The 23,099-nt window shown below is 44.1% G+C and overlaps 1 protein-coding gene and 1 long non-coding RNA gene across 4 annotated transcripts in view; both read left to right on the top strand.

Annotated features, from left to right (window-relative positions):
* Nucleotides 1-1,295: 1,295 nt before the first annotated feature.
* On the top strand, nucleotides 1,296-7,395 carry LOC107314853. 2 transcript variants are annotated; one of them, XR_004307637.1, is made up of 4 exons: nucleotides 1,296-1,442; nucleotides 1,575-1,903; nucleotides 3,111-3,866; nucleotides 4,320-7,395. It is a non-coding gene; the product is annotated as an uncharacterized LOC107314853 (long non-coding RNA). The 2 variants fall into 2 exon arrangements; XR_001555648.2 differs by having other exon boundaries at nucleotides 3,111-7,395.
* A 4,130-nt stretch (nucleotides 7,396-11,525) lies between these two features.
* SIPA1L1 (signal induced proliferation associated 1 like 1) overlaps nucleotides 11,526-23,099 on the top strand; it is a 203,085-nt gene continuing 191,511 nt past the window's right edge. For both annotated transcript variants that reach the window (XM_015864668.2, XM_015864666.2), the window contains exon 1: nucleotides 11,526-11,926. The gene's annotated coding sequence lies outside the window, so the exon portion shown is untranslated. The remainder of the gene's footprint in view (nucleotides 11,927-23,099) is intronic.

The raw sequence follows: 23,099 nt of genomic DNA, 5'->3' as shown, positions 1-23,099 counted from the left end.
CACAGGGCCACACAGTCTCTGAAGTGACCATAACTAACTCAAGGGGCCTCCACTGTGAGGACTTTGCATAGATACAGCAGCCAAAAACAGGAATGTCTCCATGACAGGTTTGTGTTACGTAACTGACTTGAAAAAGAATAAGAAAAAAAAATAAGCAAATTAATAAAGAAAAAGAGTGAAGCACTTTATTTGTCAAAATAAACCTACAGAAATACTGAGTGAAATGAAGTACTTAGTCTTGGAATTTGAAGGAGTGTCTAGGGCACTCGCTCCTCTGCCAAGTGTTTGGATGAAGTCCTGAAATAATATAACCAGAAAAAAATGAGAAACTCTGTTTTCCTTGAGGGGGTGGAATCAGAGCAATTAGCCTGCCAGAGGCAATGCTCTTCATTACAATGAGTGTTTGCTGTTCCTGACAGAGGTACTGGTGACGTGTATTTTGCAGGAGACAAAGATGAATTATTTGGAAGGAACAGGAGATGTTGGAACTTATTAGAGAGGAGAGAGATCTGGTGTTGTCATCCCCAGCTTGTTCTCCGCTAGGCTGAGTAAAGCAGCTAACAATTCACATCCACACTACCTAGTCCAGAGTCAGATTAGCCACATTTCCCTGTATTGAGGCAGTCAGTCGTGCATAACATGGGATTCAAATGTCAGGAGGACAAGGGAATGACTCAGGGTGGTTTTTTCCCCCCTTTGTTTTGTTTATGAAGTGGTTGTCCGTGTTCCAGCCTGCTTGTAATGAACACTCTGATAGCAAGTTAAAAACAGTTTTGGAGGAGGATTTTACAGAAGTATCTAAAAAAAAATAAAGCATACAGAAATGTTGCTGTAAAATGGCAGTAATGGTGTGCTGCTTTGTTAGCTGGAAAGGGACAGGCAGCAATGAAGAACTGACTGCAGTTCACGTATTTTTTTAATATTGCTTGTTTATAAGATGGAAAATGTATTGATTCCTCTTGCTGATTTAGATATACAAAAGTTTACATTTTCCTCTTTTTCAGGCAAACCTGCCCCATAACACCATTTGATAACAATTAGTTTTGTGGCTGCCTTTTTTTGAGGGGGGAGGGGGCCAAAGCTCTTTGGTATCACCAAAGGATTGATGCGACTTACCACATAGATCTCATATCAGGAATGAAAACTGAAGTTGTCTTGCTTTTCTTTAAAAAAGGAAAGTTTACTCTTGAAACATTGCCAGCAAATAATTCAGAACCTCTCACATAGTTCAGATGCCAAAGTTGTGCTGAAAGTCAGTGAGATTCAGGATTTTAACTCACACTGTAAATGTGATTCAAAGGCTTTAAAGGTGAAGCCTTGGTCTCTGCAGAGGATCTGGATGAGGCTCCTTTACCCTTCAAGTTCTGTGCTGATTGGTAGAATCAAGAGGTGGGAGGGAGGTCACAAAGGGCTTCTTCCATCTACAAATGTGCTGATCATAAGTAAGTTTTGGAGGAGATGGCTGGATCCATTCTTACAGGGGTGGTTTCTCTTGTTAAGATCTATCTGAAGATGCACTGTGCTTGGTGGTTTTCCTTAGTGCTGTGCCCTTTACATTGTGTGTGTGTTTCCAGGTTCGTCTGAATGTGGAGAAGAGTGAAGATGAAGCACAATGGCTCAGAAAGCACAGAACGCGCAATGCTTCTCATTTTAAGAGTCTGATAATTAAGCCATTAAAGAATGCTGGGACTAGCAATATCATGTCCACGGGGAGCTAATTACTTGTACCACTGGTAAAATACCATGACAACAATAAAGGACATTTTATAGACGAGGAACGCTGACAAGCTCTTGCCCTGAAGTGTGCAGCTGGAGGGCTCAGCCTCTACCCTCCCAAGTCAGTGGAATGTCTCCAGTGAACAACAGCAACTCAGGACCTGCATATCTGCTGTCAAGGTGATTGGTAAGGATACAGTAATCACCAATAAAATATACAGAGTAGAGAGGTGTGGGCTGGTGAGGATACACTATAGCCGTACAACCTGTAAGGCTGGCTGCTACCTCACCAGCAGAGCACTAGGCCCAGGGGCTTCATGATTCACTCTTTCCTGTTTTTCATTTTGTGCCTTCATAGAGATCGTGGTGTTGTCTCCAAGTCAAGAGGGCATCTTCTTTGGTGTTCTTTTTTTGCCTTCTCACCAGTACCCCCAGAGGACTTCCACTTATTTCCACTTCTATGCAGCACCAGCAGCAGAGAGGCTCTAATTTGTTTGCTGGAAGCATATTTTTGTGGTGAGAATAGCATGTCACCCTCTGAGACCTTTCAAAGAGCCCCACCTTGTATAATTGCAGGATTTCAGCTGAGGTCCGGCTGCTGGCAGATCCCTTTTTATGCAGTAACCTAATATCAATTACATCTTCTCTTAACTATAAAGGCCTTGATTTTTAATTCATGTAATTTTCCCTCTGAGAACAGAGTCCAGTTAAGGCATCTTAAAAATCTATAACTGTAGTTATTTGTTGGGAAATAATTCAGAATGAATTTCTGCAAGGCAGAAACTTAGAAGACATAAGGAGACGGGCAGTAAAACATCCAACTTCCTGATACCTGTCCCTTTTTGTGACAGTACCAATGGGCCCAGATAGCTGGGAGCTGCTGTGGTACCAGTCTCTGGTACTGGCTGGAGATGCTGTTTGAAGGCAGCATGTGAACCTGGCCACATACAACAGCCTGCTCCCCTTTGAACTTTCCCAGCAGTCCTAGTTATTACAGTCAGAGTACTCTATCTATCTAATAGTGTTCTTTGTATCTATTGTAGTTTCCATGGAAATAAATAGGAGGCATTACTTTTGGACCATATCTACGTGTTACAGCCGAACAGCCCCTTTGGCCTTCATTCCATTCCTCTTACTGGTGGGGCAGAAGCATCAGAATGGTATATGGGGATATGTGTATCACTGCGTGCCAGGACAGATAGTGCAGAGCTGCAGCTGTTGGCCTATCAAAAGAGCATAAAATTCCCTGAGATATCTACTAGGAGTATATGGATGCTTCTGAAGATTGAATTAGCCATTTATTCTGGTAGCTGCTGTTTTCCAAATGGAATAAATAAAACAAAAATAAGCTTGAAAACCTTCCATTTTTAATTAATTTATTTATTTATTTTCAGCATTACAGAAGAATTTCACTTTCTCCATATGGATGCAAGATTGCTGGACTCTGTTTGAAATGAGGAATTTTTGGTCTCTGAGACCTGGACCTCAGCCACACTCTGCAGCTCTCTCCTCCTCCGTGCCCCTCTGGGCAGCACAAGAGATCCAGAGAAAGAAAGACACTGCGCTGCCTGGGACCCCAGCTGTGAGCTCCTGTTTGTGAACACCAGCTGGGAATCTGCTTCAAATCAATACCAACTCATTTTTCCTCTACAAATGATCCTCCAGAAAAGTAGCAGCCAGAAGCAGAGCTTGTGACAGTCTCACTCAGCTGAAAACCTGCCTTGTATGTCTCAGGAGGGAGGCTCAGAACTGCCAGACAGAAAGTTATTGCTAAAACCACACAGTTTTCCTGGCCCACTCCAATGGATTTTTCCACCAAAGAAAGGCATGTGTTGGCCTCGCAGCAGTAACTTGAGGCTCTGCATGCCTGGCGATGAGCTCTACGTTCAGCCTGCCCTGCCTTTCTTCTGCATTAAGGGATGAGCTCCTCCCAAGTTCTTCACAGCTCAGGTATGATGGGCACAGCCTGGCAACACTATGAGGTGCTGATGTGCTTGTGGGGTCACATAGGATGTGATACCCAGGTTTTACATCCCAGTGAATATAATTCCTCTGTTTTGCTTGCTGCATGCAGAGGATGGTTGAAGTTCCTCCTGGACTGGACTCTGCCTGGCAGTCTGTTAGGGACTGGTGAACATGACATCCCATATGTAAGTGGTTGTTCACAGTGAGAATGTGCACTAAAATCATGAGCCTCCCCTGGTGCAGCCTAAGGCCATTCCCTCTCATTCTGTTGCTGTTACCTGGGAGAAGGGGCTGACCCCAACTCACTACAGCCTCCTTTCAGGTAGTTGAAGAGAGCTTTCCTGAGCCTCCTCTTCTCCAGGCTAAACACTCCCAGTTCCCAATGCCTATACTGTTTCATGCTTATACTCTTTCCATATGTAGATCTGTTTTTTGTGCTTTTTACCCTCTTATTTGTTGGCTGGCCAAATGCATTCCCATGCTTCTCTTAGACATTTATAAATATGCGTAAATATATGTCACACCAAGCCTCTCCATCACATTCATTTCTCGTCTTCTTTCTGTAGTTGCCTAAAATGACTAATGAAAGCTTGCTTTATCACCTTACAAGATGTATACAAGACTTCCATTATCCACAGGGCTGTGAGAACCAGAGTGAACAGCTTCAGAAGTCACAGGCAGCTGAAGGAAGACAACCATATGAAAAAGAAATCATATGAAAGTGCATATAATTCAGGAAAGGGCCACCAGTCATGTTGGAGCTTAAGGCTGGAAATCAGCTTTCCAGTAAAAACAGTGGAGAGAATTAAACAGAAATTGAACTCAAGCCTCTGTTTTTCATAATTAAAATCAACTCTTCCTAGTTTCAGTCTTTTCAACCAGTGCTTAATCAAAGGAAGAATCTTCTTGCATCCTCTCTTTTCTCATTCAAGTTGTGCTCTACATGTTGACCACAGACTATTACTGTCACAGTGATTTACCTTTCTGGCATTAGTTATGGCCTTTGCATCCATTTCCAGCTCGCTGGGTGGTGAGTTTAGCCTTCCGGCATGGAGGGAACAGTCCAGTGAACATGAGTCTCAGTGGTGGCAAATACAAACATTAAAGGCAAAAGAATGAGAGGCTTTGAAAAGGGAGACGGATTCTCTACATTTAGTTTCTGGGTATGAGCTTTTACAGTTCATGTTATCAAGTCACTCCTCTCAACTCTGAGGGCAAGAAGCACATGTTTTGTGCTCCACCCAAATAAAATGATGCTGTTCCAGTGCTCACCTTTAAATGTTTTTGGTTAGCAAATCTGAAGCAAAGCACCAGTGCCTGTTTTGTCTCTGATCCTCTACTACCTTCCCAATGTCTGTAACCTTTGTTTTGTAGGTGCCTGCAACTTTTTAATTACCATCCTGTAGCTGAGCAACAGTGATAGTGTGGGCACCTTGATGCCCAGTTTTGAAGGCACACCCATCTTGGAGGGAAGCTGCAGCTGGGAGTCAGGATTAGCCCACCCTGGAGCCCCTGTGCTGCCTGCAGCTGGCAGGCATTGTGCAGCTGGATCTCCCATCCTGGCACCAATGTTGTGCTCCTCAGCCTGACCTTAGTGTGAGCCCATCGATTGCTGCACTGTGCCAGCAGAGAGTTGTGCTCCAGTGGCTTGTGGGCGGCAGCACAGCCAAGAGCCTGCAGATTTGATTACAATTATCATCCACATGGACAAGTTCAGTTACTTGCGAACTCTACCATGACCGTATATTATTGAATCCATATTTCAAGAGCACTTTAATCTTGAGCTCTGTCCCGCTGGAGTGTGGGCAGCACTACTGTGTCCCACGTCCTCTGCTGGGCTTTGCTATCGATCTCTCTCCAGCTCCTTCCTTTTCATTACAGCCTTGTCTTATTTGACCCTGGCTTTACTTTTGTCATCACCTTTCTTCACCTTATCTCCATTTTGAAAAGTAAATCTTATCTGCTTTCAAAACCTTCACATTCCTGATGACAGAGAATCTCCACACTCATTCTCATAACCAGAACATAAAAGTCCACACAGGGACTAAGAAAAACGGGGAGCTCTTTGGCTGAGAGCATTGCGTGTGCTGCTGCATTTAGGTGTTGTCTCTGACCCTAAAAGATACACTATACATAATGTGCAAGAAACAAGCAATAGGAAAGAAGGATGTTGTTTTTTTGTACATTTAGTCAAAATACTCTGCCAAATTAACTACTTCAGATGGTTAGAAAAGCTGACACAATTTAACATCTGTGGATTTTTTTCCCCTGCATATTAACAGAGATAGCAGTGATTGGCCAGGCTAAGCCCAGCCATGTGCGTGTCAACTAAATGCAGAACAGTTGTTATCTCTTGATATTTGCTGAGGCGAGGCTCTCTGAGCTACAACAAAAAAGATGCTGACACAAATGTAGTATGCATGATAGCAAGTTCAAAGAATACGACATCATGCCCATGTCCCATATGCAGGGATTTGCCATTGACTTGTGTTTTAATTCGGCAATTTGAGTCACTGGTCTTTTCCTCCTTTTGGTAAAGAGCTTTGGGATCTCTGCTTCCTACCCATAAAGTGCATTATTGTGAAACCGTTCCCTTAATTGCCCTTTCCACAGGCAGACGTTGGCCTTTTACCAAAGGCATATTGTGTTTGCATTGATCACACTGCTGCCTATATGACCTTGTCATTAGGAAAACATGAAACATAAAATATGAGATACTTGGACTCCTTCTAGCGTTATTCATTGCTTTATTTTCTGATCTCTGAAAGATATTGCAGAGCCAGCAGGAGGTCTGTTTGAGACCTGCTGACACTATGGAATTCGTGGTACTTTAATTATCCAAATGATCTAAACAAAAGAAGTTAACAACTGAGTAGTGTGTGATTGATTGTAAGCTGCAAACTGCAAAAATAAATGTAGCAGCTGGAGCAGTGACATGAAACTCTGGTGGTCGCTCCTGCAGCCTCCTACCACCACCATCTTGGACAGAACAAAATACAGCACTTGCAACAATCCCAAGTGACAGGGGTTGATTGCAGGACTCATTTGTGTATCTTTAGCACATAAAGAACACAATTGTCAAAGTCTGCAGTGTTGCCAATACATGTGACTTTCAGCTCATCTTGAAGTACTGAGAATTTTCATTATCCAGTATCGCTGCAACTGACTTCTTAGGGAGTCCACTTCCTGAAAATAGAAAATAATGGGTGGTCATGAAAACTGAATTAAGGGAGGAGATGGGAAAGAGGAATATAAAGCTGACTTGGCACAGACAATAAGTACTGGGAGATAGGAAGACAGAGCCTAAACGAAGCCAAGATGCAGAGGTGGAGTTCATGTTGCTTAGGAGAGGCAGCTAAGGGACTGACTGAGATGAGTAATGAAATTATACAAGGTGCCCTGGGTGGGAAAATGGAAATTAGCCAGACTGTGGGGAGAAGGCGGCCACAGGAACACAGGTAATGTCCAGGGGAATTCTGATTGAGCAGATATGGAGGAGAAAGACAGAAAACAAGGAGAAAGAAAGAGCAGAGGGTGAAAGCAAGGCAGGAGACCATTTCTGTAAGCCACCACCTTCCTCAGAACTTGCACAGGAAAGCCAAGATTTCTGAGCACCTTCACTGCTCCACATTTCAAGGCTGATACTGCAGTCAGATTCTTCTTGGTCCAAATGATAGAGCTCAGCACTGGGGATCTTAGTCTCCCAGATGATGTGCGTTCATTTGATGCCACCACATGGAATTTCTGTTTTTATAATGTGCATAATTATATGCCTACAATCTCTCCATCCTCTTCCAGGAGATTTCAGTCAGGCCTTCCATAACTGGCAATGCCAGGGTTAAGGCTGCCTGTATGCACATGTTAAAAGACCACTGTTAATTGGATGATCATACACCACTCCACTGGACCTTGCCTCACCCAGGTCTCTAGATGGATGGTGTGCACTTAATGAGCAGCTGCTTGGTATTTTTTTCTCCGTTGTTCAGAGTGTCTCCATGCTTTATTGACTGCATACTATCCGCGTTGAACACAATTACTTTCCTCATGAGTTTTTCCATGCTGCTTATCACTATAGTAACTGCCTGCTTCACAAATACTAACTAATCTGTTCTCTCACTTCCCCCCTAAGAGAGCAGGCCCCTACCTGTGTTCATGACTGAGGAGCTGAGGAATGAAGAGCAGAAGCTGATGAGAACTCACAGAGTTCAAGTGTCCAGATGCAGTGGGACTTCCCATCTCACAGTGCTGGGGATGTGTAATACCTAGCAAACCCCAGCTCCTGCTTATCCTGCCCTTACTTCTGCACCACCACTTGTGAGTATGGAAGCCCAGGTCAGGCACCTGCCAAATGTGCGCACAGAATGCTGACCAGCTCTGAAAAGTCTCACATCACCCACAGTATCTGTGTCCTGCTCCTGCAGCCTGACATGCACCTGCCCCCAGCCATGCCATTATCACACACCTTGTAGCATAAGTTCAGTGCACTGCCAAGGACTGCAAGGGCAAGGAAGAGGCTCATGAAGTGGTGCGCTGAACATAAAAGATTGCCAGATAAATGTTGCAAACCACAAAACAAGACCGTTAGATATGTATTAACACCTGATTACTCTGCTTGCCTGCAGGTTTGTCTTTTTCCTCTTCTCCATTATGTGTTTTTTAACTGTTTTGTGTTAAGGGCTGGGACTGTCATTTTCTGTATAATTGGAAAACACTCTGCATATGCTCCAAAGGATTCAAAGAGCCTGTAAGATACGGAAATACCACCATGGGGGAAAATTAAAGTACAGGGCCTAATTTAAGTAAGTGAAAAAGGAGAAAACAGTTACAATGGTTGCACGTGTCCAATTTGTGCAGGCAAACAGGCTACCTGTGAGCAGACAGCCCTGCTCCAGTGGCAGACTGGACACACTGCTGGGCAGAGGAATGAATGGGCTTCTTGGGTGCTGGTGTGCAGAAAGGTATCAATGATTTTGCACATACTAGTTTTGGAAGATATAGATAGATGCGATTCAATCAAAGTAATGTTGGAAGTCAATCAATCTTCTCACCTAATCAGTATAACAAAGGAAAAAATGTTTCCCTAAAACAGCAGGCAAATAATTCATGTGAGATACAATGCCTTACATTTTGCTGAGAGCCGGTAAGTTCCAATAAGCACCGATGTTTTCTCACTTAATTAGCTTCCTTAGGGAGCTACATTGCAGGTGTTTTTCATTATTTTCAGCAGAGGTTTAGCAATTTCTCTTCACATTGCCTCCTCTCAGGACAAATCTCTGCTTTCCAGCTGGGGGATCGTTTTGTTTCTAAATCGTTTCTCCCTTTATCTCTCCCACATCATTGAAGTGAAAGGCCCTTCCTCCTGTCTGATCCTCCGCATGCATCTTCCTGGAGTAGAAAAGGCAATTGTAGGCTGAGGAAGCAGTGCTGCTGCCTGAAACCTCATCTATTTGGATGCTTTCCACAAGGACAAAACAGAGAAGGATTTTGTATTTGTTGATCGTCAGTAATAGCACAGTCGTGGCCAGATGCAAGGAGAAATAGGAGTGTCCCGCCAGAAGGCTTAATGGAACTCCTGAAAGATTATATTAAGCTGTTTTCAAGGGCTTATGTTTTAATTTAGAAAGTCAGACACTCACATGCCCAGCTGCCCCCTACTCATGCAATGCAAGGTGGGTTGGATTACTTTGTGTGTGCCAAAATGGGAGCAACCTATATGCTACAATAAATATTTGGGGATGTAGTTACACAGAGAACAGTTGCAAGTTTTCCATGGGGTGCGTGAACCATGCTCAGCTTTGACTACTGCTATTACAGCCGTGCCCTCAGGGTAGGCCTCACTCATTTTGTGCTACCATTACTCTACTTCCAGGATACCTGAATGCTTACAGCAAGTTTCAGTGTAGAAAATGAGTGGAAAAGAAGTTACAGAGTGAGTTGTAAGAAATGAATGCTTTCCAGTGACTTACATGGAGGTTAGGTGCTTCTGAGGATGCTGTTCCTTGCATTTCCAGACACCCAAGCAATCTCAAATAAGGGACCTCTTGAAACTACAGGGAGTCACAAGAAGACTTGTGGTGAATGCAGCACATGAGAATAACCCTGGCTCTCCAGCCTGGGAAATTCTCTGAGATCTTTCCCAAGGCAGGTGAAGCTACTGCAAGGCTGTAGGCAGGTGCACGTAACACCAGTACAGTAGCTGCAGGCTCACTGCTGGCAGTGTTAGCTTTCCTTCCTGGCAAGGACAGAGGAAGCAGCTCTGCTCAGTGAACTCCCCTGTGGCAGGAGGAAATAGCTACACTGCAAGGGCACTTTGCTTACATCCATGCTATTGCAATCATGGTGTGCATCCCTGCTGCAAAGAAAAGAAATGATGGGAAAGCTTAGTGCGAGCTCTTGTTTGCCTGCTGGGGAAGGTGCTGGGCAGCCTCAGCCCAAAATATAGAGGTACACCCTGACCTAGGGGTAGAGACTCAGATCCAAAGATAGACATTAAACTGGTAAATGCTTGATAGCTGCTTTGTCCACACTGTTATAATACATCAGCTGCTAGTGCCCTTTCTGCATATAAAGGCCTCCTTAAAAGCACATAGACAATGTTCAGGGAATTTCTGTATGGTGTATTCTGGGTTGCCTTCTGTTATGGTAGTGGAAGTGGGAAAAACTGGGGTCTTTCTGTGGCATTGCCTGTATGTTAGTTACATGGGCAATCTGAAGGCTGAATGCAACATAGGCAGTGTATGTAAATTCACATGTGTATGAACTAAGGTCCATGGGTTTACGTACACATTAAATATATTAACTTAATTAGTAACAGAGCGGCAAGATTCACTTTATTTTTTTTTAGATCTACTTTATGGGATTTATTTAGGATTGCAGCAGCAGCCAGTCTACAGCAGCTAGCTTCCAGTGCAGCCAAATGAGTCACTTCCACCTACACTAACACATGTCAAAATGGCTCCTACTGTGTGCCTACCTAATGGAAATAAACAGAAAATAGTTATATCTCAACTTCTGCAGCTTCTTCTACCTGAACATCTTACAGAATAGCACTGTAGGAAGATGTCCCAGCTCTGGTGATAAGGTGTGTTGCAGACAGCGAGATATACCATATGTCTTCAGATGGGGAAAGCAAGGCACAACGTAGTTCATTTGCCTCATGTCTCATAGCAACCCTGCAAAGAGTAAAACCAGACACCCCCTGCTCCCATAGCAATTTGTCCACCCATGGGACAGTGGTGCCAGGAAAACCCAGAAATACATATATTTTGCTTTATTTCCAGCTGGAAGTAGCACAATGGAGGATTTTTCCCTTCTGTTGCTTAGCTACCCCATGACCTTTGGATAGTCTCCTCTTGCTGGGAGCATGCATTTCCCTGCAGCCGCGGGATGCGGACGTGCCTCAGACCTCCCCCTCCAGCAGGATTCCACCAGCTGCCCTGCCCACACCGTTTGTTTCTCTTCCATCCCGCTGAAAGAAATTCTGTTATTTTGCCTCTGGCATATATCAGACAGTGCCAGAAAGAATGCAGAGAAAGCCTTCAAAACCAACATATACTTTATTGATTTATTGTTTTACCTTACAGCTCACTGTTAATCAAAGCCAGCCCAACAATTACTGTGAGTCTTCTTCCCTGACTTCCCCACAACCTGCAGATCAGTGGGATTTCCTGCTTAAAACATCTAAAATTTGAACGGTTGAAACTGGGAACAAAAAGGGATCTGAATGTGGCAATTTGAATGGACTCAGTCCATGACCTCACTGCTGCTAAAAACTGGCATGAGGAGGTTATTGGATGAAGGGGAATAAAAGCTTTAATTGAGGCATCTGGCAGTGTTACTTTCAGTCCAATGGTATTGTGGTGTGTCACACCACTACTGCTTGGTTCGAGCCCTGAACCTACCCTCAGCTTTGGCTCCTAAAACACAGGCAGCCAGAATAATGACTATTTTTAAACCTATCAGATTTTCCTAGTCACTTTGGTTGGAATAAAAATATCCCTTTGTGTTCACTGTATGGTAACTGTTCAGTCACAGCCTGAACCACTGATGGAACAGCTGGGGAAAGGACCCAGTCAGCCCTGGGAGCACAGGTAAGGGCGATTCAGCTGTGTGATCAGAAGGGCTGGAGCCTGGCTGCACCTCTCAGACCTCATTTAAGGGCTGACTGCCACTGGGAAAGGTTCTCTGGTTCAGGATATCTTGCTGGTGAAGTTTTCTCCTGTGAGTCTGGAATCTTCTGATACAGGTGAGCAATCTTCTTCCTTTATAGCACCTTTCTGTTGTGCTGGTCCTTCTATCATTGCACCTCTGTTGTTGCCTTTCCCAATGTACTGATCTGTTCAATTGCTACAATTCACTCTTCTTGGTTTTTAAATACTTTGCCAGTTACCACTTTTGACTGAGATGAAGCAGTGGCTGGAATAGTGGGCACATAGGATGGAGATGAAATGTGCCTTTCTAGGAGCCCCTCTGTTGCTTATATTGGATGAGTTAATGATGGGGAATGAGATCAAATGGGTTGTATAAAATCTGGAACCTTGTATTAGAAGTGATACAAACTGTATAAGAACAGTTTCCCTCCTTCCACACAAGACCCAAACTACTTGAGGATGGGTGTTCCTGTATTTAGCTAGAAGGGACATATTGAGAGTATATGTGCCTTAATTCCAGATCCCTGGGGATCTCCCAGGATTTTATTTCACCTGACTAGGATTCTCCATCCTGTGGCCTTCTCTCTCTCAAGCAGCTGAGAAGAGGTCATTCATTTTCCCTAGCTGCCACAGGGCATGGTGGGAGGATCACTTCTCCGTTAAAGCATGCTGCTGAAGAGATGGCCTTCTGAGAACAGTGGGCACCTGGGGGTAGTTCTCACCCTATCACGAGTCCTTGCAACTCTGTTCTCACTTCCAGGCTGTTCAATAGTTGTCACAAATCACTCACTTGTGAGTGACTGAGCTTAATTCTCAGGGATTGGTACAAAGAGTTGAGATCTTCAGATGATGGAAGGCAGTGCAGAACTGCAAGTTATTATATTTAATTTGTAGCGCCCTCAAGACTCTGCTCTTTGAAGCCTAGAGAAATTCATTAGCAATGTCCTCAAGTAATGATGAGCTTTCAGTTGGTAGTAATAAAGATATCCTCAGGATGAAGGGTAGGAGTGCTGTATCTTCTCTTCTGGTAGAATGCACAAGAACTAGATGTGAGCTTCTAGCAGGTGCTTTTCTTCAGAATAGGTGAGTTTATTTCTGTTGCTAGAGTAACTTTAGCAGAAATGTTAAGAGAGCCTTGTGCTCCTGCTGGTTGGGCTCTCAGGACATTTGTTTTTTTCCTGTAAGAGTCTGCACCCTGCCTCCTAGCAGACAAACCCATGGTCCCATGCAAAGGCTTCCCTCCTTTCTTTAGGAGTTCAGCTCATGCTTAAATTCAGGCTCCTGTGCTAGCATCCTGCCCACAGCAGGAAGAACCTCTTCATAAGAATCCGCTTCCCAGCTTTGAATTTGCTATGATTCACTATGCTTGCAAACCTGCCTGACACAGAGGCCTTCTTGCTGCAGTTAAACGTGGCACTTGTGTGCAGTGGGATATGGGGGACCTGAAGGCACCTGCTGTGCTTTGACCTCCTCAGGCCAAATGCCTGCAGATGAGCAGTGAGCTGGAAGCTGTCAGCAGCAAAGCAGTGAGAACTGGGCTCCCTGCTCAGTGTGTAATGCAAACCACAGGTCTGAAGCCAATTGACAGAGAAGTGATTAAATGAAGGCTCAATCCTGTCTGCAGTGGGAAGCACAGGCACAACCCAGGCTAAAACAGGCTTCAGCTGTGAACACAAACCTGCCAGCTATTTTGTTTCCCTTTTGTATTCCCTGCCCACCTCCTCATCCAAACAAAAGAAAAGCAGGAAAGGATGGTCTATGTAGCATGTTTGTAAATTCTCTCCTTATCACTCTTCTTTGCTTCTGTTAATGTTTCCAGTGTGCTATTTCAAATACTGTAAACATGGAAAAGCACAACTAAATTATGCTGCTCAGGGAACAGTCCCAAGGACACATCAGTGCTGGTGATCCTTTGAAGCTGCAGGGTCAGTGGGATGGGTGTAGGTGCTCTTATGGGAAAGGCAGCAGTGGGAGGCCTTGCAGGGCATGACCTCAAGGGCTCTGGCAGGCGGGGTTTGGCTGAGGGTTATGCAGAGGGCTCAGTGAAGTGATCAACCCAGATCTCCTTGCTGTCTGCATGGGGCTGCTGTGTGCTTGCCCTGCAAGCAGTCTCAAGAGGAAAGGCCTGCCTGTCTGCAAGGCTGGGAGAGGTTGCATGGTGGATGTGATCTACTTCACATTTACATTTTATTTCTCTCTTGTTTCATTTTTCTGCAATAAATCACCTGGCCTGGAAGTATGTGTTTTTTCCCTTTGCATTTGGAAGCTGTTCCTTTGGAGCCTTGGTGCAGAGCAGTGTGGGTGCATGGGCATTAAATGTTCCAGGAATTATTCCTGGAGTTACAGGACGCCTGCAGGCACACTCATTGAACAGATAGTGAACCAGCAGTGTGTGTAACAGACTTTCCCAGGCAGCAGGATGGTGAGCTGGGTTGGGGGCTGCTCCCCAGGGCAGGGGGAGGCCTGCAGCCCCACACCCATCAGTGCCCCAGCACTGCAGACACCCTGCTTTAAATCTCAGGAAATACTGTTCTCCAACCTCATGTAAGTTATTTTTCTGGCATTACAGCTTGTAGATGTTATGTATCTGACTGGGACTCCAGTTCACACAGTGTTTTGTTGCACGCCTCTCACAGTGCCCTGTGATGCCTGTGTCACAGGGTGGTTCACCACAGCTGTGCAGGGATTAGTGAATGGGTGGGTTCAGGTGCGGTGGCCATTGGAGCCTGTCTGTGCTCTCAGCAGGCCCAACCCGCTCAGCCTTTGTTCTTCTTAGGCAAACACAGTGAGTTTGCTCTGAGTGGGTGGCAGCAGAGTGTATTTTGGATGAAGCCTCAAGCATGATGTTCTGCATGGATGTGTTGGAAGCTCCTGGCACATCATGCAGGAGGGCTGAGCTGGGAGGAGCTGCAGGGCTGTGCTACTGCAGGCAGCTTTGGGGTAGCTCACCAGGCCTTGTTCTCAACTGCTGAGACACTCAAGCAGGGAATGATGCTCCTGTACAGTGCACACAGAGCTGTTTCTTTGCCTGGGCTGCACCTTGCATCTGTGTGAGTGATGAGGCTGGGGAGAAGGTATGTGAAGCTTTGTATTCTACAGCCAGCCCACAGTGAGGCAGCTGGGGCTGCAGAGGGCTTCTGTGCTCAACCACAGTTCTGCTGTCCTCAGTGCTCTAGGTAGCCGGAATGGGATTAACAAGAATTAGGGGGAATAATTGTCTGGGAGCAAGAGTCAGAGCATGGTCTGGCCACCCTGGCAAATGGTTTCTGGGTAATAAAACAATTGTTAAAATGAGAACAGGGAGGAATGTGGTAAAAAAATAATGTTAACAAGATGCAAATCCTCCTGCAAGGCAAGAAAAATGAGTGGGGGTGGGGGAACACACCCACAGAAGGAAGAACATAAAGCTTGGAGGAGAGATTAAACTATAGAAGCAAAGCAGGAGCTAATAATCAAGAACAAGGAGCAACAGAGCAAGGATTAATTCCTTAACGGTATGTAACTGAAGGGAAATGAAAGCTGAGCAGAGTTCAGCTTTTAGCCTTCACAGGTAGGGCGCTGGAGCCAGAGTCATAGCTGCATTTCCTGACCCTTTTTTTCTAAGCCTTTATAAATTTAAATAATAAGAACACTCTGAAATATTTTGTGAAGGCAATGGTGCTTTTACAGCCATCATAAGGCTTCCTTTAGCTCTCTGATCCCAGTTGTTTGTTTAAAGGAATGGGCAGCATCTGCCATCCCACCAAGGTCACAGACCCCACCACAGCCTGCTTCCAAGAAGCCCTGGTGACAGCCCAGCTCGGAAGGATCTAGGCAGCTTCCCACCCTGCTCTCAGACAGGAATTCTGCTCCAGCTCTCTGCTCTCCCTGCTCGTTTTGCTCGGGAGTTGTGGTTGAGTCAAACCCACCAGGAAGATNCCAGTCTTCCTTATGGTCTCTGTATGCCAACTTCTTTCTGCCACTTGTTTCAGTCTTACCTGTGGTGTCTCACCTGACAGAGTAGGAGTGGTTTGCATCTCACTGTGAGTTACACTCACAAGTGTTATATCCAAATTATAAATGAAAGAGCAACCATTGCTTCCATTGCTTTTCATCCTCAAAGGCCTGCTGTGTTTCATTACAGAGCATGTGTGGGAAAGGAGATATAGGTGGAAAACCTGTAGTAACAGTTTGCCCAAAGAAGTGGTAGATGTCTTTGGATGCATTCAAGGTCAGGCTGGACAGGCCTCTGAGCATCCTGATCTTGCTGTAGGCGTTCATGTTCATTGCAAGGGAGTTGAGCTAGATGGTTTTTAAGGGTCCCTTCCAACTCAGCAATTCTCTGACTCTATGGAAAGCATCTTAATGATCATAGCAACTGCCTGAGGGTCTGTCTTCTGTGCCCATTACCAGGTAAGGTGCTTTATGCTGTAAGCTGACCTCTTGCAATGGCAACAAGCACCTGAGGAGCCAGGTGTTTGTCATGGCTTTTCTTAAAAAAAAAAAAAAAGTGCATCTGTATCTGTCGAATCTTTGGAGTGTTTGAAAATTGCTGTTAAGCCAGCATCCACAGCCTTTCCCAGCAACAACAAATTAAAGGAAGGCACGGTGCCATAATTTCCCATAGCTATGTATACTGTGTCACAAATAGAAAGCTGCCTTGTTATTCATACTCAACCAAATTATAAAATGTCTGAATCTCACACTTTTTTTTCCTACATGTAGGTTTCCTTTTATGGCTAGTCCTTTTAATAGCTATTTAAAGCAAGGTCATACTTTAAGATGAATGATGATTCCCTCCTCACTGTACCGGCAATTACTTCACCAATTCCTCTCCAAATGTGTAATATACCAACAAGTAAAGATTATATTCAGCCGTGAGATGGACTGAATGCTGTGAGGGAAGTAATTACTTTAGAATATCATTTTGCAGATATTATGAAGTCTCTTTAAAATGAATGTTATCGGAGCTGATGTAAGCACATCTGTTACCAACTTTGTCTAACTAGGCAAAAACTGCTCAGTGACGCCGCTTACATTACACTGACAAATGTTTAAAATCTGCAGTTTTGCCATTTGGTCATGAAGGGGTATCAGCATGATAATAAACATTTCCATTAAAAGGCAAAACTTAAAACTGTGCTTTTTGGGGGCTCTAATAATTACTGCTCTGTGGAAGAGAACAGAATAAAGCGAGTTAATATGCCTTAATAGAAAATGTCTGGATAGAAGAGACATCATTATAATTTGCTTGACTGGAAATCCAGTTTTAATAAGGGACTTGGTTTTGGCTAAATTTCTTAGGAAAGATGGTATGCAAAGTTAATTGTTTCCACAAAATTAAAAGCCAACCAAGAGGCTGTTATTGTGTGAGAATAGAAGGGCTTTCAGAAGAGATTCGTGGAAAAATGTAGTAAGGTAAGTGATCCTTTGTTGGCGCATAGCTAGATGCAATCATGTAAAAATGCTGATGTGAACAACTCAATTCTTATGCTATAGAAATAACACAAAATATGTAGTAACAATAAATGGATTTGTCTGCTATGTGAATGCACATTGTCACCACCCTAAGCTTTAACAAACTACGTAGTCTTTGGCACGGCTAGGACTCTACCTGACACAGAGATCCTTTGAGGGGTTTGGAGTTGATGCGTGAGTTGCCCACATGAGAATCTGAGGGAAGAACAGGTGCAACAGTTCTTTACCTGGTAACTACAGGAAGGGGCTTGGGTTATGAGGTATGTGTACCTGAAAATAGAGCTCTGGGCTCTTTTAGCCCCATATTCCTGGCTCATTCTGTGCCTTCTGGTGAGAAGCCTGCCCTTGCTTTGTCTTTGTAGCAGAATGAGGTGGCTACATTCCTGATGTTCTCTTGAGTACTTTCTCCTCGCTCTCCTGAGGGCTACCTATGGCTCATGTTGGTAGAGGAGGCTACATAAGAAGGCTGCTGGTAAGTTTTATCTATGCTAGCCTGCAAAGATGAATGCGTATTACAACCAGTAGCTGTGGCACCTTGACCAGAACTGTAGGAACTTGTACTTTCTTTTTCTGGAGAGGTCTACATCAGCTGTTCTGTGTTGATTAAATGTCCCTATGTGTCTCCACTACTCTATAAGAAAGCAAAACAAGTCTGGCCTGTAAGGTTATTACATGGGCACTCCAGACTTCTGCATTAAATTGCTTTTTAGATGATGTGACTTGCTGCCCTTCCTCTGTTTAAATGAATGTCTCTGAAAATAATAGCACTGAGACCCCTGATATTCTTAGAGACGGTGTGTGTATATATGTAATTTTTTTCTTTAAAGAAAAGGACTCTTCATCCAAGTAACTGCTTCGGTGGTAGTATTTGTGCTGTAGTCCTAAGAACTTGAGCTCAGATTCCATGAGTCATCTGTAATTTGCTGCATGTTGAGGTATATCTTGCTTTTGGGCTTTGGGTTGAAACGAGAGCTTTCTAATATAAATAAGCATGCAGAGATTGGCTTTATAACTCACAGGTCTTAGGCTGTCACTGGCTTTGGATTATATCCAAGTGTGACATACTGTCGGGAACCAAATGCCTTTGAGACAGAATACCAGCACCATAATGCTAACAGTCTTCTAAATACCGGCAGTAGTAGATTTGCTACCAAAACTAAGATGATGTCCTGTCAGAATGTGCACACCAATAATACTCACTGCCTGCAGTGACGTCACTCAGCTTAATTTTGTTCTTGCCGTTCCTCCCCTTCTTTGCTCTGCTCTATGGCCCTGGTGCATACCTGTGGCATGGTCACTCCATGGGGAGAAGGATAGGGCAGACCAGGTCTCCTGCATCTATTGGGTCTACAAGGGTCTGCAGGTCCCTGGGGAGGACTATGTTGAGGAAGTAGAACCCACAGTCTAGGAGGAGAGGCCCATCCTGCTGCAGCCTTCTCCAAGTTGTGAAGTTCTCCCAAGTTTCTGATCATCTGCCTAGTGACAGCAAGAGAGAGGTAAAGGAGAAATCTGCTGCCAACTTTCACCACCTGTGGAAAGTGAATGGATTCTGTCTGAAGGAGTTAATAGCACTGAGACAGAGCTAGTTGTATTGTGATGCTGTGCCTTGGCGTTGTTGCAGGGAAAGAATCAAATATTATTGCCTGCCATTACTTCTCAGTCCCTGGCAGGCAACACTCAGCACGTGACAGGAAAAAGACCAGTGCTTCCAGCATGGAAAATCTCCAGGACTGATCTTTCCCATGCAAGAAACAGAAATCCTAGTTTGAATGCCTGAGATTATAGCTCCTGAAAAATCACTCTAGACATTACAGAAGTCAAGAGGCTGACAGAAAACGTTCTTCTATGTGAGACAGGCTGTTTTCCACGTGGCAGTGAGCCTCTCTGCTCACCGAGCATTGGGACATTTTGATATATACCCACTGATACTGATCACAGAAATAAAATGGTGCTAAAGGAACAGACTTGTGCATACATTCAGCCCTGGATTTTTTGGTTATTGCAGCTGCTATGGTTACCAGTCACGCGGCTGGCCACCTTCTGTAGTAGAAGCACAGAGCTTGTGCTGTACATTGTGTGAAGAAGTCAGATAGACTGTGGGGGTGTGCAGTGGGTGTGAGTTTCCACCCACTGCAGAAGGAGCTGGAATTAAAGTTCTTTGAAAGAAATAATTCTCAGTGCCAATACTGCCTAAGTGCTTGTAGAGCTGCTGTCTTTGACTTTTTTATTACTTCTTCTAAGGAAAAAAAAAAAAAAAAAGTAGAAAGATGCCTATCCACAACAAGCAGTTAACTCTTGGAACTAATTGGATGAGAGGCAACAGCTTCAAGTTGTACCAGGGGTGTTTCAGGTTGGACATTAGGGAGAAACTCTAAAAGTGTTGTTGGGTACAGAATGGGCTGCCCATGGAGGTGGTGAAGTCACCATCCCTGGAGGCGCTCAAGGAATTTGTAGATGTGGTACATAGGGATGTGGTTTAGTGGGTGATATTGGTGGCAGGTAGACTGGATGATCTTGGAGGTCTTTTTCAATCTTAATGATTCTAATGCAAATTAATGCTCATGGTTTTGCCTTAGAGAAAGGATGAATTTCTTCATGACTGTTGCACTCAGTGTGATATTAATAAATCTATGCCCTCCTGGAGGCTCTAGGGCTCCTGTGAAGAGCTCAGAACCTCAGTTTCCCAATAATCCTGGCTGTGATATAACACTGCACCTTCATCAAAAATAAAAGCTAGAACAAACATCTTTCTACCAAGCAACAATTTCTTTCCTTCTCTTTCTTTCAGCCTTATTGTTCCAGGGCTACTGGAATATGTTCTTGACTCTTTATTGGCTTCTGTAATGAATAAACTGCTGACTCGTCTCTGCTCTACTAACAAAGGCTTGCTGCTTCTCTGGGCAAGGATGCTGCAGTCTTCTGACAGCATGCAGACAGGAAAACCCATTTGGGACGAGCTGGCATGGCCCACAAGCCCTGCAGAAGCAGGAGGTGCAACCAGGGATATTTTTCCTGGCTTTAAACTGGCAGCATGCAGTTGCTGGTAGAAACTTGAATTTCTTCTTCTCGATGACATTGCAGCTATTTACAACATCGGCTATTTCCAGAGAGCTCAACATCCTGGCTTTTGTTGCCATGAACAAAAGGTGCTGACACTTGTGCAGCTTTGATTGAACTTCCACAAAAGCTGTCGCTTTGGATGAGGCTGGGCCTCTGACTTTGCTCTTTGTTTGTCAGCAATTTCTCTGCTTGTGGCTTTGCGTCTGGCTCATAGTATTTCTTTGGGCTTCTGTGGCCTCCATCCAAATTTTACACCTGCCCTGACTTAAGTTCAACTGTTGGTGATGGCTTCCACTGCTGCCAGCAACCCCACAGGCCTTTCCAATTCCTTCCCGCATTTCCAGTTCCTTTACTAGGACATTAGTGGAGTTAAAATAGCTGTAGTTATTAGACTGCATGACATTTAAAATGGCTAGTAGTAAGGGCTTGAAATCTTCTGAAAGATTCTTTGCTTTCTTACCCTACAAAGGATTTTCTCTATGTGTGCACACCCACAAAAGCATGATTATATTAGCACTTCTGCAGCTGCCTGGTAATTAATTTGGACCATGGAAACCTAAGCTGTCCTTCTCGCTAGCAAGTGTGTTCCAGAGGCAGTGAGAGCCCTATGTTCTATAGAGGATAAAGATGAAAATGTGAAGTTACATCAGTACAAATTTGCCAGAAAAATTACCTCAAATGTTGAGAGAGAAATAGTAATAAATCCAGAAGGATTTTTTTGTTTTGCTTTGTGCAATATTCACGTGTTCATCTTGTCAGGTGCTTCCCTCCATGATGATGAGGAAAAATCCTTCTTAAAGATTTCATTCCGCAAGTTTATTTTCAAAAAGGCTGCTGGCAGGTTGTCACAGGAAGGGAAGATTATGATTAACTGAAATGTCATCAGCCCGTTCTTCTTCACAGAGGCGATATGAATGGGAATTAAGCAGTGAACTTCTGCAAACAGACGATAGGAGAAGGAGCTGTAAGTAACAGGCTGGTTTCTCAGTTAATGCAGGGCTTTGCTGAAGGGACGGAAGCTCTGAGGTTTTCTTTTTCTCTACTTATACCTCATCAGCTCCCATTATCAGAAAAGACAAATGTCTCGCTTGTCAAAAAGAAATATCCAAGATTGTGTGGAAAGGGAAAGGCGAATGCCTTATTTAATCAAAAGTCTAGCATTTCTAAGCTTTGGGATTTAAGTTGCTATTGCTGTGGTATACGTCTGCTGATCCATTTTCAGAGGCTGTGTGATTAAAGCACTGCATTGGTACCTGATGCGTCTTCCTTGTGGCACCAGCAGAAAGCTGTTTAATTTTATCCCGTTGGAAGCTGTGCCTGATTGAGTCAGGCATTCTTTAATGTTTCTGTTGTTCTACCAAGGGAAAGACAGCGTATGATGTGTTAGACTATTATGTTACACATTATAATAGGGATGAGTTCAAGCCATGGAATTTGGATACAAATTTCAAATTCCCAGAACAATGCAGAAGTCTGTTTCCATTGTGCTGTTCTGGATATATGCCTGGTGTCTGAACTGATGATGTGTTCTAGGTGTAAAGTTCCACAAATGGGATGCTCGTCCTTATTGGAGGAGATTTGTAGATGCTGCAGCAGAGGCCATAGACCCAGGGACATGATATGTGATAGGGAAACTCATTCTCAGCGTACGGCTCTGTAGGTGGCATTCAGGGGAAGCAGGCGGTGGTGGAGATCTGTGAGGGCTCCCTGTAGTCATCCTGCTGCGGCAGGGACGGGGCTGCTCACACAGCTCTCTTGATGGCTCAGTGCCCAAGGACGCACTGCAGCTCTGTGTCAAGAATGTAATATTCCTTCCCTTCAGCTGCTAGTGCAGATTTTTTCAATACCACAAGTGGCCCTGTAGGTGAGATGCAGGTCAGTGGTGACACGCATAGGCAGATAAGAGAATTCTGTTCTAATTATTTAATATGAAATGTTACTAAGGCTATTATATAATAAAATCTTATAATAACGTACTCAAACCTCACTGGATTTGAGTGCCAAGCTTCCATAAAAGGTCATTTTTCCCCCCTCTGTTTAGTTGCTTTCTTTTCTTCTACGCTGCAGTAATTAGAATCTAAAGAAACTCCAGGCTGAATAGGGGAATTGAAATCTTACAGTTTCTCACAATCACATATCTTAGTGCTTTGAATAAGCCAAATCAATTTGTGACAATGTTGTCTTTGTGATCTCCCCAAAATGCTTTCCCATCCGCTAACCAACCCTAGTGTAATTCTCTTCAGATATTTTCCTTTTTTTTTTTTTGTCTGATAAGTAATTTTACATTCATTGGCATTGCTTGCTAGTAATCAGAGAGCTGTTCCAGCAGCCAGCAGATGTTTAGAGACGGCGTCTGCCATCCCTAGTTAAACTGGGGAGGGTTTGATCCCAGGAGATGTCCTAGCAAAATCAATGGGCCTGTCTACTGTAAAAGCAATGCTCTGTGCTAGGATAGGTAGAACCGAGCTGCAGAGGTTTCAAGGGAATTTTTGCAGTTGTAGGGGGGAAAAATGGCACAAATTGATTTCACAACAAAAATTCACTCAGCTGTACTGATCTGGGAAAGCATTTCAGATGTATCTTGGAATAAACTGAGATACTGGTAGCATTCATTCCTGCCTCTTTCCTGCAATGAGTAAAATTGGGTCTGGGCAAAGTGTTCCAGTCTCCTGTTTCTGTTTTAGTTCCTGCAAAATGACAAAAGAGTGTACACGGTAAAACAGCCTGCAGCAAGGCTGGGTGGGGAGGCTG

This window comes from Coturnix japonica, chromosome 5 (genome assembly GCF_001577835.2).
Source record: "Coturnix japonica isolate 7356 chromosome 5, Coturnix japonica 2.1, whole genome shotgun sequence".
Lineage (NCBI taxonomy): Eukaryota > Metazoa > Chordata > Aves > Galliformes > Phasianidae > Coturnix > Coturnix japonica.
Note: the sequence above shows the minus strand (reverse complement) of the source record. Positions and strands in the feature narration are given on the sequence as shown.